Raw genomic sequence first — 16,433 nt, forward strand, 5'->3', positions numbered from 1 at the left:
ATGTTTGATCAACTGATGGTTTGTTTTCCCTTTAAGTACATTGCTATGGCTACAGAAGTCTGAATATTTTCATGAGACCAGGGCATATTTGCTGGTTGAGTTCACACTTCAGAAACTGCACGCTTTATTGATGGCAGAGGATCCAAGATCCGAAAGGATTGTAGTGGATAACAGATGTATGGCTTTCTCATTTGCTGATCTGCATATTCACAAAGTCAGCCCTAAGCCCTAACTTGAATGCTTTCAAGCAAAGTGTTTGATCCCATGGCAGGGATATCAAAATGAGATGTTTTTACATAGAGATAATTTTATTTCTCAAACTTGCTGCCAGAATAGGTGGTGCAATCAGACAATTGCAATGTTAAAGGGCACTTAAAGAGATACTTAAATGGCTAATAATTGAAAACTACAATCGCGTTGTGGTCAAATGAGATCAGTGTAGATCAGAAAAACATTTGGTAAGGATGAGGTGGGACGAGGGCTTGCTTTTATCTCCACACACAGAGAAACAATCACTGTCTCAGGATGATGCCCAGCTCAATCTGCAGGCATTACATCTCTCACCAAGTCTGGCTCTGAGGCTCAGAAGAAAAGGGGAACAAAAAGGAGAATTAAACCAATAGGGCTCTCAATAGTTAGAAGATTCCATGATCAAGATCGAGACTTCCGGATGGCATGTTGCCTCCCAATTCTTTGGGTCAGGATCAAGTCTGCAGCATTCTTCAAGGGAAGGGAAAAGAGCCAGAAGTTGTGGTACATGCTGTTACCAATGATGTAGATAAGGAATGGGATGAAGTCCTGCAAAACAAATGCAGGTGGTTGTCACATTTGTGGCCCGAAATGTGAAGTTAATGAAACATTAAACACAAGTTTATCAGGTAAACTTCTTAGTGTCTTTTTATTCTCCGGTTTCCTTTGTTCTCCTGCTTGTGTTCTTATCTCTCTCATACCACGTGACTTCCGGTACATCTCATACATATTCATTATCATGACATCCCTCCTTTAATCAGAAATAAACTTTACCTTCAATTACCAATATCCCTCGGAAACATACAAACATCGTAACTAATGGTAATACTATAACTCAACTACATAAAGTTTACTTCCTACAGCACTCATACATGCACTTTATGATATAAGATTAAAATACTGTCCCAAAGTTCTTATTAAAACTACGGCACAAAGTCTTCGTATCATTTGGGCGCTTTCTGGTTTCCTTTCGGCCTGCCTGCGATATTGTCGTCGCTTCTCGGTTGTTCCCTCTCAGCGTCGGAAATACTGCTCACCACGGCTTCGGGTGTTTCTGGCGCTCTAGTCACTTCATCTGGAGTGCTGGTAACTGCCTCTGGAACATCATCAGGTCTCTCAGTTTCAGCATCTCGTATTGGCCTTTCAACCTCTTCGCTCTGGACTGGTACCTTTTTACACCTGATACATTTCTCTTATACAGGACTCCAGTCGGAGACTTGACTGTCACCATACTGCCACTTCTGGATACGACAGTATAGGGTTGATGGTAATAAGGTGTGTCTAGCTTACCACCAGTTTCATGCCTCACTAGAACATTATCTCCTAGCATGATGTCTGAGTACTTGGCTCCACGTTTCGAATCTGTGTACAGCTTTGCTGCACCTTTCTTTTCAGCATCGTGGTCCCTCATTTCCTGGTCGTCTCGGATTTCCTTTATTTCTGGCATTTTTGTGTGGATTTTTCTCCCAAAAAATGCTTCTGCAGGACTTTTTCCAGTGGTTGCATGAGGCGTTGCTCGATAGACAGCCACATAAGATAGCAATGCTTCTCGCCAATTTTGTCCTTCTGCGTGTGCAATCCTCAATCGTTTTTCAATGGACTGATGTTGTCTCTCTACTTCTCCGTTGGCTTGCGGCCATTTCGGAGTTACTTTATGATGGTGGATACCTGTGGTCCTCATGTAATCCGTAAATGTCTCTGAAATGAATTGTGGACCATTGTCAGAGTATAATGTAACAGGTAATCCATATCTTGCGAATATCTCTGCTAACGCTTGTATTGTTTTTTCAGTGGTTGTGGACTTCAACACCACGTACTCATAGTATCTGCTGTAGTAATCTATCACTATCATAATTGATTCACCCGTCGGTAAAGGTCCAAGAAAATCAACAGCTACGTCGATCCATGGTCCTGTCGGAAGTTGCGTACTCCGGATCGGTTCTGGCGGATTACTCTTACTTGTGATTTGACATCCGTGACAAGTTTTAACAAATTTCTCTGCGTCTTTATCACAACCTGGCCATCATACCTTGGTTCTGAGGTTTTGCTTGGTACCAACAATACCTAGGTGTCCTTCATGCGCTAAGGATACGATCTTCGGTCTCAATCTTTGTGGTATCACCAATCTGCAACCTCTTAATACACACTGTCGAATGCAACAAAGTTCGTCTCTAATGGGAATGTAAGCCTTATGAGTACACTTGTCCCATTGTCCACTCTGTATGCGTTCTCTTACTTCCCTGAGTTCTGGATCACGTTCAGATTCTCTCTCGACCTCCTTCGTAGTCACAGCTTTCGGTGTCGACTGAATAGCTACGAAGTGTACAAAGCTCTCTGTTTCTGTTCCCAATTCTGACTTGGATTGTGGACCTCCATCCTTCACTAATCTGGACAGCGGATCAGCAATGTTTGCTTTCCCTGCAATGTGGATTACTTTATATTTGTAGGGTTGTAGTCTGAGTACCCATCTCTCTATTCTGGCACATGGTTTGGATCTAGGTGCATAGATCACCTCTAATGGCTAATGATCTGTGATGAGTTCAAATTCAATGCCGTATAAATATGCATGAAACCTCTCACAGGCCCATACAAGTCCGAGTGCTTCTTTCTCTGTCTGAGAGTATCTTCTTTCCACATCTGATAACGATCTGCTGGCATAGGCAATGATTCTTGATCCTTCATCATGCATCTGGACCAACACGGCTCCTAAACCAATTGGGCTGGCATCCGCTATGACTTTGGTTGATGCCGCCGGATCGTAATATCCAAGAGATTTTGCATCTGTAGGGCTTTGATTCAGCGCTGTGAACGCTTTCTTCTGCTCAGATCCAAAATGAAATGGTACACCTTTCCTGGTTAGTTTCCTTAGTGGTTCTGCCACTGTAGCGAAATTAGGAATGAACTTTGCACAAAAATTGACCAATCCCAGGAAACTCCTCACCTCTGTTGCGTTCTGAGGTGCACGTGCCTCTGCAATAGCTTTCACCTTGGCCTCTGCAGGGTTTAGTCCTTCCCTTGTAAGTCTGTGTCCCATGAAGTCCATTTCTGACACACCGAACTGGCACTTGTTTCCATTCACGGTAAGGCCTGCCTCCTGTAGTCTAGATAGTACACGCCTCAACCGTTTGTCATGCTCTTCCTTCGTTGGTGCATGGACTATGATGTCATCAGAAATGTTGGCAACTCCAGGAATGCCTTGAATCACTCGATGGATTTCATACTGGTAGAACTCCGAAGCTGCATTAATTCCAAATGATAGTCTCTTGTAACGATACAATCCACAGTGAGTCACAAATGTAGTTACATCTCGGGAACCTGGATCCAGCTCTAATTGATGATAGCCCCATTTCAGATCAATTTTTGAGAATATCTTACTGGCAGTTAGTTCTTGAAGTATTTCCTCCACTGTTGGTATAGGGTGTCGTTCTCTAATTATAGCTTCATTGGCCATTCTCATGTCAACACATAGTCTTATGTCACCCTTTGGTTTGGGCACAATCACTACTGGACTGACCCATTGTGTCGAATGTTCCACCGGTTCAATAATGTCTTGTTCCATCAATTCTTTAATTTTGGCTTCGACTTTCCCACGAAGTCCAAACGGAGTTCGGCGCATTGGTTGTGCCTTGGGTTTGACCGTTTCATCTACCGCTAGCTTCAATTGTCGACCTTTCAGCTTTCCTACTCCTTGGAAGACTGCGGGGAATTCTTGCTTCATATCCTCGTATGACTGAATTGAATTGACACAAGCTCCAATATGAAGTATTGCCAGGTCTTGCGCTGTGCTTCTACTCAGCAATGGTTCTCCCCTCTCTTCTATGACCATAAACTCTGCTTCGGTGTACTTATCTCCAGCTTCAACAGTTGCAGTAAAACATCCAATGGTCTGCAATGGCTTGGTTGCTGTGTATGGATACAGTTTCTTGGAATACTTCTTTGAGGTACAGATGTCTTTTTCCTTTTCAACTTCTCCCATAAATGTCGATCAATCACATTACTGTCACTGCCTGAGTCTACAATGACCTGAACTGTCACTCCACCAATGATCACTGGGACCTTCTCATGACGTACTTCATTCAACGTAAATTGGTAACAACTCTGTTCCTCCTGGGTATCATCATCGTCACCGTCTATCTGGCGAATGGTATCTTTCTCTCCAGGATACTTTCCTTTCCCCCAGGCTTTGCCTTTGGAAGTTGTACTCTTCCTCTTCTGGTCTGCATTGGACTTGCTTTTGCACTTCTTTGCAAAGTGGTCCTTACCTCCACACTTTCTGCAAACTTTGCCTTTGGCCGGGCAATATGGGTCTTTTCCAAAGTGACCTCGGTTTCCACATCTATAACACTCCACGTCATGTGTCAACGTACATCTTGGCTGGTTATAGCGATGTGAGAGCCTCTTAATTTGCTGGCTTGAGTTGTCTTTCAGGGTCATGGTATGAAATTGCCCTTCAACAGCCTCTAATGCAGCAGCAATGGTTAAAGCATCGGTGAGTTCCAACTCACTCCCTCTTTCCAGTAGACGTCTTCTGAGTTTATCTGATCTGCAGTGCTGTACGACTTGATCCAATAATTGGTTGTCCAAATCAGCTGGCATGTAATTGCATCCAACAGCTAGCTGGCGTAGTCTCGTCACGTACTGAGCAATTGTCTGGCCATCTTCTTGTCTCGTTCTCCGAAACAAATGGCGTTGAAATGTAGCATTCGGTGTCACTACATAGTGTGCATTTAATGCATCTAACGCTTTCCGTTACTCATCCTTTCTTCCAGTATTCAAAAGTGTCTTAAATGTTTCTCGAACTGCAGGTCCAGCAGTGAAAAGAAGTAACGCCCTCCTCTGCGCTTTTTGTTCAACTGTACCGGTATCTAAAAATAGGCCACGACTGTCGGCGTAGGATTCAAATTCTTCCAGCCATGCCTTCCACTTCACACTTACAGTACTTGCATCACCCGTTGGGTCAAAATGAGCAATTCCACTATGTGTTAGAAAGTCACTGTCTGCACCAGCCATGAGGAAATATTCCAGCCCCAAAAGTACTGAGTCACAGAGAAAATTCTTATCACCTTGAAGTTGTCTGTAAACCTCTGTAATCTTGTTTAGTCTTTAATTTTCTTCAAGCTTCTTTCATCCTCGTCGCCAATGTCACATTTGTGGCCCGAAATGTGAAGTTAATGAAACATTAAACACAAGTTTATCAGGTAAACTTCTTAGTGTCTTTTTATTCTCCGGTTTCCTTTGTTCTCCTGCTTGTGTTCTTATCTCTCTCATACCACGTGACTTCCGGTACATTTCATACATATTCATTATCATGACAGTGGTGATCTCTGGATTTTTCCATTGCCGTGTGCTAGTGAGAGTAGCAATCGGAGGAAAGAGTGTATGAACACGTGGCTGGGCAGATGGTGCAGGAAAAAGTGGTTCGTATTTATAAATAATTGGTGCACAGATGACCCGTATAAGAGATAGATTACACTTGAACCAGGGTGGGAGGGGAAGAAATAGTGTGGTGGGCAGATTTACAAGATTCACCTAAGGCACTTTAAAGTAGTCTGGCAGGGGTTTGGGATTCAATATGAAGAGAAAGGAACTGAAAAGGTTAAGAGAAAAGCAAAGGAAGTATGCTGAAGCAGAACAGGATGGTGGAGGACAAGAGTCAAAGCAAGATGGGTAAACTTTGTGGTGTTCATTTTAGCACAAGAAACCTGATGGGGAAAGCGGATGAGCTTAGGGTGTAGTTCAGTACAGAACAACGGGATGTTGTTGTCATAATGGAGATATGATTGAAGGACATCCAGGATCAGCAACTCAATGACAGAGAACTCCTGTGTGAGGCAATATGGGTGGAAATCAGGATCTAAAAAGGAGTAGTCACTTTGATGGGTATATATTATGGACCAGCAAACAGTCACCTGGAACTAAAGAATCAAATATGTCAAGATTGTTGAGATCTGTAAAATAGCAAAGCTTTTATTATAGACGATTTCAACGTTCCCAACATTGACTGGGAATGTCTAAGTATTATGGGATTCAATGGGTTGAACTTTGTTAAGTGTGCCCAGGAGAACTTTCTACTGCAACATGTGGAAAGGTCTACTGGTGAAGGGGAATATAGGACCTTGTACTGGGGGGAAAAGCTGGCAACTGAGTTATCGGTTGGGAACCCTTGGGACCAGTGACCACAATTCAATTTGCTTAAAAACAGTTATGGAAAAAGATAACACTGGTCCTCAAGTCAGAATTGGAAACTGGGACAATGAAAATTTCAACATGATTAGGCAGGAGTTAGTAAAAGTTGACCTAACACAAATGTTTGAAAGTAAAAGCAAGACTGCCAGCCTGGGAGACATTAAGAGTGTGACAAGGACAGTCCAAGATAAGTGTGTTCCCAGTAGGGTAAATGGCAGGAATAGCAAAGGAATTCTGGTTAAGAAGAGATAAAGAGGCACAGATCAGAAAGAAAAAGGAGGTATCGATGAGATCTAGGCAGGCAAGTTCAAGTGAGTCCCTTGAGTACAAGGAATGTAGGAGCAAAGTGAAAAGGAAAATAAGGAGGGCTAAAAGAGATTCTGAGATTGCATTGGGAAATGAATGGGAAATTGTGTCTCATCAACTTGATAGAATGTTTTGAAAAGATGACAAAGAGGGCAAGCCATTTGATGTTATTTCTATGGATTTTAGTAGAACATTTGATAAGGTCTATGAGCCTGCTTCCTAGTTGTAGGCTGGTATGGAAGGTAAGGGCATATGAGATAGAGGCCAGCTACCCAAGTGAATAAAAAAACCGGATCAGTAATTGGAGACAAGAGTGATTGACCAGGGCAGTTTATCAGACTGGAGGATTATGACTGTCCAAGGTGGCCAATCATACCTTAGTTTTATTTTGGCACAAACTAATTGGTTAATATGTTACAATTGCATTAGTTTCCAAGTGATTATAATTTAGCTACCAACATCTGTTACTGTGGGCAGCAACCTCTCAGTGCTGTTTCTGTCTGTCTTAAGATAAGGACAACCTTACTGAGATGTCAGCAGTGGAGAAGTTCAAGGCCTGTGCTGGGACTTCCATGTCAATGCAATCACTAAGAGGGCTCATCAGCAGCTGTACTTTGTTAAGAGTTTGAGGAAATTTGATATGTCACAAAAGGCTCTCATGTACATGGAAAGCATTCTGTCTGGTTGCACCACTGTCTTGACTGGAGGTGCCAATGCGCAGGACAGGAAAAAAAAACTCCAGAATTGTTCACTCGGCCAGCAATACCACAGGCACCAGTCTTCACTTCATCAAGGACATCTACAAGAGGCAGTGTTTTAAGAAAGTAACCTCTATCCTCAAAGATATTCACCATCCATGCCATGCCCTCTTCACACTACCAGCAGCACAAGGACAATTTCTTCCCCTCTGCCATTAGATTTCTGAATGGACAATGAACCACAGACACTATCTCACTTTATCCTACTTTCTTACACTATTTGTTTATTGTTTAAATGTAATTTATAGTAATATTTGCACTATAATGCTGCCGCCAAACAACGAATTGCATGACAAGTACTTGAAAATTAATTCTGATTCTAAAGGATTCAGGAAGAAGGTACTGTCATAGACAGTAGGATGGCAGCCAGGGTGCGGCAATGCTCCTCTTGCAAATGTGGATAGTCATGGAAGCCAATAGTATCCCTGATGACTTCATCTGCGAGAAGTGCATCCAGCTGCAGCTCCTTACAAACCATATGAAGGAATTGCAGCTGGAGTTGGATGAACTCTGGATCATTCAGGAGGGAGAGGGGATGATAGGCAAGGGCAGGTTTTCCTCAATTTTTTGTTCCTCTCTATTTAATGCATAGTGGGACTGACAGCCATGCCAGGGACATGCTCTTCTTGCAGAATGTGGATAGTCATGGAAGCCAACAGTATCCCTGACAACTTCATCTTTGAGAAGTGCATCTAACTATAGATCCTGACAAACTATTTTAAAGAACTAGAGCTGGAATTGAATGAGCTCTGGGTCATTCAGGAGGATGAAGGGATTACAGGGACACAATCACCCCTAGGAGACAGGAGGAAGGTAGCTGGGTGCCAGTCCCCTCAATAACACATATACTTTTTTGGATCCTGTTGAGGGGGACAACCCTCCAGTGACAAGCCACGGCACATAATCTGGCCTTGTGGCTATGAATGAAAGGGAGGAGAACAGGAAAACTGTAGTGACGGGGATTCAATAGTTAGGGGGAACAGGTAAGCGTTTCTGAGGAAGAAATTGAGAATCTTGAATGGTATCTCTTGTGCCAGGTTCTGGGATATCTCAGATCATGTTCATAACATTTTCAGGAGAGCGAGTGAGCAGTCAGATGTCATGGTCCATGAAGGTATAAGTAGGAAGGGTGATAAAGTCCTGCAAAGAGAGTTCAGGAAGATGGGTGTGAAGTCAAAGGACAGAAACTCTATGGCTGTGATCTCAAGATTGCTTCACGCCATGTGCTAGTGAGGTTAGAAATTGGAAGATAATGCAGGTTAGCTTGTGGCTAAAGAGCTAGAACAGGAGGGAGGTCTTCAGGTTTATGGATCACTAAGCTCTCTTCCGGGAAAGGTGGGATCTGTACTGGCAGGATGATTTGCATCTGAACTGGAGGGGTACTAATATCTTTGCAGGAAGGTTTGCTGGTGCTACTCTGGGGGGGGTTAAATGAGATTTGCAGGGGGACAGGAACCAGAGTGCCAGAGCATATAGTGGCATGGAAGAAGAAAAGGATGATGTTATGACTATATGTGAAGATGGAAATCAAAGGGTTGTGCATGGTGGAAATAATGTTTTCAGGTGCATCTACAGATCTACAAGATTATAAGAGGCATAGATTGGGTGGATGGCCAAATGCAGCAAACACCTAAGGACAATAGTACAAGGTGATGGCAGGAAAGTTTAGGGGAGACATAAGGAATATTTTTAATAGAGTAGTGGGTGCTGGAATATATTGCCAGCCATAGTGGTAGATAGTACAATAGGGACATTCAAAAGATTCTTAGGCACATGGATGCAAGAAAAATAGAAGCTTATGGGTATATGGTAGGGAAGGTTTAGATTGTTGAGTAGGTTTATATAGGTTGGCACAACATCCTGGGTTGAAGGGGCTGTAATGTGCTGTAATGTTCTACTTTCTCTGATCAATGCAAGGAGCATTGTACGAAAGGCAGACGAGCTTAAAGTGTGAATTGTCACATGGAATTATGACATTGTGGCCATTAGTGAAACTTAGTTGCAGGAAGGGAAGGACTAGCAGCTCAATGTTCTGGAGTTGTATTGTTTCACAAGCAAGAATGGGAGGGATGAAAGGGGAGAAGTCGCATTTTTCATCTGGGAAAATATTACAGCTATATAGGTGGAGCTGAGGAATGGGAAAAATATGATCACATTAATGGGGTTGTATTATGACCTCTCAATCCCAATAGTTCATAAGAATTGGATGAGAACATCTGCAGAGATAGCGGACAGCTGCAGGAAATAAAGTTGTGATAGTAGAAGCAAGGAGAAAATGAACAACTTGAAGAGTATAATTTATGCAAGAAAAAACTTGAGGGTTAAAAGACATAAGGTTGCTCTGGCAGACAAGATGAAAGAAACTCATAAGGGCTTCTACAGGTAAGGAAAGAGCAAAAGGTTAGTAAGAAATAAAATTGGTCTGCTTGAAGAACAGAGTAATTGGCTATGTATGAACCAGGAGAGATAGGAAAATCTTAAATGGGTTTTTTGCATCCGTATTTACTCAGGAAACTGGCAGAGTCTAGGGAAGTGAGGACATGAAACCATTTGAAATTAAGGAGGAGGAGGAGCTTGCTGTCTTAAAGCAAATTAGGGTGGATAAATACCCAGGGCCTGACAAGATATTGCTTAGGACCTTGAGGGAGGCAAATGTAGAAATTGTAGGGGTTTTGGTAGACATATTTCAAATATCCTTAGCCAGAGGATTGAGGGTAGCTCATATTGTTCTGTTGTTTAAATAAAGCTCCAAAAATAATCCAGGAAATTATAGAGCAGAGAACCTGACAAAGTATTTGACAAGTTATTTGAAGGAGTTCTTAGAGATTGGATAAACAAGTGTTTGGATAGTTAGGGACTGATTTGGGATAGTCAGCATGGCTTTATTCGTGATAGGTTGTGTTTAACAAATCCTATAGAGCTTTTCTAGGAAGTTGCCAGGTGATGAAGGAAAGGCTGTGGATGTTGTCTACATGGACTTTAGTAAGGCCTTTGACAAGATCCCACAGGGGAGGTTAGTGAGGAGGGTTCAGTTGCTCAGTTTTCATTGTGAGGTAATAGACTGGATTAGACATTGACTTTACTGGAGAAGTCAGAGAGTGGTTATGGATGATTGCCTCTCAGAATGGAGGCCTGTGACAGCTAGTGTGCCTCAGGGTCCATTGCTGATTGTCATCTATAACAATGATCTGGACGATAATGTGGTAAATTGGATCAGCAAGTTTGCAGATGACACAAAGATTAGAGTGGCAATGGAGAGTGAGGAAAATTTCAAAACTTGCAGAGAAATCTGGAACAGGTGGAAAAATGGCAGATGGAATTTAATACAAACAAGTGTAAAGTGTTGAATCTGAGTGGGGGGGGGGTGGCAAGATGGCGTAGAAGAAAGACGTGTATTCCACCTTTCCCCAGCTGGATTACTAAATACCCAGTGTTTAAAAAGTATAAAAGTGGTTAAAAATAATATTTACAGTTGTTTAAATAACAGTGATTTATTATGGCAACTAATATGAAAAAATCTAAAACTCAACTTCAGAAAAAATTACCATACAAAAGTGTGGAAGAACTCCTACCTACATAGCTAAATCCATGGAATCGTCATTGGGAGCCTCCAAGCCTCAGAGGACTCCAGCCCATTCGAGTTTGACCTCGGCGCCGATCCTGCCTCCGCAAGATGGCGCTGACACTTTGGTGAGTTCGGCTGTTGCCGATCCACGTTCACGTGAAGCTGTGTGCGCGGGCGGCATGGCCGACAAGGGGACCCGCGAACCCACGACCTTGCTGGGTGGCCCGGAGACGTGCAGTGTAGCGTCGGAGGATGCTCCTGCGCGTCCGGTGGCTTTGCCTGGCTTGCGTGGGGCATCCCGGGCCCAAGAGTTGCTGGACAAAGTATGTGCTGTGGGGGAGTCTGAACACTGGCGTCCCGAAGAGGTCAGGGTGCGGGCGTCTGGTGTCCAGACCCCCAGCCGTTCAACTAAAGGATTTACGATGACTGAGAGAGGATAGGAACTTACCTTATTGGAACTTGCCCAGGAGGAGGAGCCTATAGTTAAAGAAGGTACACCTCAAAAAGTGGTGGAGGAATCTGGAATGGATTCAGTGTTCACTGTTTTGAAAGGGATTGCTTGTCAAATGGACAATATGTCAAAACAAATATCAATTCAGATGAACCAAGGATTTATGGAAATGAAAATAAAAAGGAATACTTTGTGTGATGAAATGTCAACTATGAAACAGGAAATGACTGTAGTTAAGAGTGATATTAATAGATGTATAAAATCAGTTGATTCTGTACAAGATAATTTTAATAAAATTGAAACAGTCTTTTCTGAGTGTCAAAATCAGGTCGAACGTAATAGAGAAAAAATGGAAAAAGTGGAAGGTTCTTTTGTAGATTGGGGGATTCAAAAAAAGAGATTTATTGAAGAAGATTGATTCTTTGGAAAATCAAAGCTGAAGGAATAATGTGAAAATAGTTGATCTTACAGAAGACACTGAAGGTTCCGATCCTATAAAAAATTTTAAGCATTGGATCCCAGAGGTGCTGAGTAAAGAGCTTTTTCCTGAAGGCTTGGAATTGGATCAGGTTCATAGAGCTCTGAGAAGAAAACCACTTCCAGGATAAACACCGAGGGCAGTCTTGGTTCGTTGTTTAAAATACCAAGACAGAGAAATTATTTTATGTATGGCGGTACAGAAAGCACGGCAGAGTCAGTCTCCATTAATGGTTCAAAATAACAGAGTTTTTTTTAATGCCGATTTGAGCCAAGAGGTTATTAGAAGACGTCGAGAATTTAATACGGCTAAAGATGTTTTGTGGCGAAAAGGCTACAAGCTTGCTTTTCGTTATCCTGCAAATTTGAAGGATTTTTATGGAAACTTTCAATCTCAATTCTTTGAGAATGATCATGATGCTTTGGTTTTTGCTAATTCTTTACCGGAACTGAGAAAAAATGGGTGTTCTCCTCTGTTGTCTCCTAAGAGGAGGGTAAATGGAAATGGGTATGGAAAGAAAGAAGAGTTGACACAAAGTCTTCTTGATGTTGAAGATCCGAACAGTTGTTGGGTTTGGAATCATTGGGTTGAATATATGGACTATATCTGATTGTGTTTAATTAAATAATAAATATGTATCTGGCTGCAGGGGTGGATGACACTGAAAACTTTGATAGTCATCTGCCGCTAGTGGGTTCACCACACCCAGATTTTTAGGGTATTACTACCTTTGGGTGGTTATTTTTTTGTGGTTTTTTTATTGTTTCTTTTTGAGGGGGGGATGTTTTTCCCCTTTTTTTGAAGAATTATAAAGAGGAGCATTATTTTATAGTGTGTAAATATATTAGTAGTTAAAAAGATGTCTAAATTGAATTTTGCAACTTTTAATCTTTGGGGATTAAATAATCCAATTAAGAAAAAGAGAATATTAGCCTATATTAAAAAAAATGAAAATTGACATCGCTTTTTTACAAGAAACACATTTGACTACAAAAGAACATTTGAAATTGAAAAGAGATTGGGTTGGTCATGTTTTTTCTTCTTTTAATTTTAAGGCAAGAGGAGTAGTGATTTTGATTCATAAAAATTTACCATTTGAATTGGAATCTTCAGAGGGGTATGCTGGCAGAGTTTTAAGAGTGAACTGTAAAATTTTTGCTGAATCTTTATGCCCCTAATATGGATGATGAGTGGTTTATTTCAGAAGCTTTTTTACTGTTAACTCAAGCTAATGAAAATGTCTTAGTTGGCGGTTACTTTAATTGTGTTCTGGACCCCTTATTGGACAGAAATCCAAAAAGTATAAGGAAATCAATGATGCCAACACAAATTAATGCGTTAATGAAAGATTTAAATTTGGTGGATATTTGGAGAAAAGTTAATCCGACAGAGAAAGATTTTTCTTTTTACTCTTACCAACATGATTTGTTTTCTATAATTGATTTATTTTTGGAATCAGCACATTTACAAGGTAGAGTATTATGAATTGAATATAAAAGTAGAGTGATATCATTCATTATTACTTTTTTCTTGTGAAAGTTCAGAGGTAGCACGTCTGTGGCACAGATGGAGGTTTAACGCAACATTATTGAAAAAAACAGAGTTTGTTACTTTTTTTAAAGAGCATATCTCTTTATTTTTGACCGAGAATGTTATTTCTATGGATAGTCATTTTGTAATATGGGATGCTTTAAAAGCTTATTTGAGGGGGAAGATTATTAGTTATTCTACGAAAGTTAAGAAACAATATATGGCAGAGTTTAGAGTTAGAAAATCAGATTGCTGAGTTAGAGAAAGATTTAACAGAAGATAAAAAAAGCCACATTAGCGAGGTTGAAATTACATTATAATACTTTACAAACTTATCAGTTTGAGTGCTTAATTAATCAATCTAAACAACATTATTATGAGCTGGGGGAAAGAGCTCATAAGGTACTTGGTTGGCAATTGAAAGCTGAACAGGCATCTCGGACTATTAATGCTGTTAAGAGAATTCAAAACTTATTTATTAACCTCAGGAAATTAATGACCAGTTTTATTCATTTTATCTAAAATTATATACTTCTGAGGGGAAACAGGATAATGGTTCTATTGATTCTTACTTATCTAAATTAAAGTTACCGGTATTAGATGGGAATGATGTTCAGGAATTGGAATCTCCATTTACGGATTTTGAAATTAAGGAAGTTATTCAGGAAATGCCTAATGGAAAGTCCCCAGGGGATGATGGATTCCCGTGGAATTTTATAAACTTTCTTATGATGATTTCTCTGATGTATTTGGAGAAGTGTTGAATCAAGTTACTGAAGGTCAGAAGTTACCAGAATCATGTTCAAGTGCTTTAATAACTGTTATTCCAAAAAAAGATAGAGATCCATTAAAAGTGTCTTCATATAGACCTATTTCTTTATTAAATGTAATTATAAAATTATAGCGAAAATATTAGCTAATAGACTTGCTAGATATTTACCCAAATTGGAACATATTGATCAAACAGGTTTTATTAAGAATAGAAACGCATCAGACAATATATTTCGATTAAGTACTTTGGTCAACGCATACCAAAAGCAACCTAACCATTAGTTGGTTGCATTAGATGCAGAAAAAGCTTTTGATAGGGTTGAGTGGGATTTTTTATTTAAAGTGTTAGAGAAATTTAAATTCAGCCCTTTTTTATTGGTTGGGTTAAGGCTTTATATACGAACCCGATTGCTAGGGTGGTGACAAATGGACAGATTTCTTTACCATTTAAATTGACTCGTTCAACTCGGCAGGGTTGCCCATTGTCACCAGCCTTATTTGCCTTGGCTATTGAACCATTAGCTCAGGCTATTAGACAAAATGAAGAAATTAGAGGGATGAGGGTTAAGAATAAAGAATATAAAATTAACTTATTTGCGGATGATGTGTTGATATACTTGACGGAACTGGAACGTTCGTTGAAACAATTGCAAGAGTGTTTGTTGCAATTTGGAGGATTATAGGGATATAAAGTTAATTGGGATAAAAGTGAGATTTTACCAGTTGGAGTGGGAGATTATTCTGAATTTAAAACTATTACAAAATTAAGGTGAACAAGTAAAATTAAAAATTTAGGTGTGTTTATGGATACTAATTATCAATCATTATATCAATTAAATTATGTTGCTTTATTAAGACGGATTAAAGCAGATTTGATTAAGTGGAAAGATCTTCCATTAACTTTGATTGGTTGGGTTAATTTTATTAAAATGAATATTTTTCCTCGAATTCAATATTTATTTCAGTCAATACCTTGTTTACTTTCTAAGGGTTTTTTTCAAGATTTGAATAAAGCAGTGTGAGAGTTTTTATGGAAAGGTAAATTAGCTCGAGTGGCGTTGCACAGACTTAAATAGAAATACGCGTTGGGCGGACTACATTTACCACATTTTCAAAATTATTATGAATCGGCCCAGTTGAAGTTTGTTAGTAGATTTATGGATTTAGATCAGCCTCAGAGCTGCGCTAAAGTGGAGATGGCGTGTATTTCTAGGGTTGAGATACATGAGTTTATATTTCGTTGGAATTTGATTTTATTACAGGAATATGATATGCCGATATTGAAACATTTGTTAAAGATTTGGATTAAAAAATAAGTGTTAGGGTCGAAAGATAAATGATCAATTCTAACTCCATTGTATAACAATCAGCTTATTCCTTTTTCAATGTTTAATAATCATTTAAAAATTTGGGACTCCAAAGGTATAAAGACAATACAGGATTGTTTTGAAGATGGGCAATTTCTTTTTTTTAAATCAATTAAGAGAAAGATTAGATATACCTGTAAATTCTTTGTTTGTGTATTATCAACTTAGGGCTTTGATAAAAGATAATTATGGTAGAGAGATGACTTTACCTACTTTGTCGAGATTTGAATCTTTGATTTCCTCTATACTGAATAAGAGTTATATTTCAGTTATGTATAATTTGTTACAAGGTAGTATGGCTAATTCACAGATTGGGAGAAATCTAAACTTAAATGGGAGAGTGATTTGGTATTTATTTTTCCTGAAGATGATTGGGGTGACTATGTGTCAGGATAATGTAATTAAATTGACTAATGTAAGATATGGAATGGATAATTATAATTTTTTACATCAATTATATTTGACCCCAGAAAAGCTAAAAAAAATATTGGTTTAGTAATTTGGATTCTTGTTTTAGATGTGGCTCATGTATTGGAACATTTTTACATGCCATTTGAACTTGTGTTAAAGTTCAATCATTTTGGCAAGGAATTAAAGTACTTTTGGAAAAATTATATAATTTTATATTACCATTAGATCCAACGATTTTTTTGTTGGGAAACTTGTATTCGTTAAGGGGAATGGCATTGGACAAAATTCAAATTGCTTTTGTACGTTTGGTGTTATCAGTAGCACGTAAATGTGTTGCTCGTACTTGGAAAGATGATACTGA

At 39.7% G+C, this 16,433-nt stretch overlaps 1 protein-coding gene across 10 annotated transcripts in view; it reads right to left on the reverse strand.

The window, feature by feature from the left end:
• LOC138762269 (histone-lysine N-methyltransferase EHMT1-like) overlaps positions 1-16,433 on the reverse strand; it is a 302,471-nt gene that overhangs the window by 105,243 nt on the left and 180,795 nt on the right. The window lies entirely within an intron of this gene.

Source organism: Narcine bancroftii, chromosome 1 (assembly GCF_036971445.1).
Source record: "Narcine bancroftii isolate sNarBan1 chromosome 1, sNarBan1.hap1, whole genome shotgun sequence".
In the NCBI taxonomy this organism is placed as follows: Eukaryota; Metazoa; Chordata; class Chondrichthyes; order Torpediniformes; family Narcinidae; genus Narcine; species Narcine bancroftii.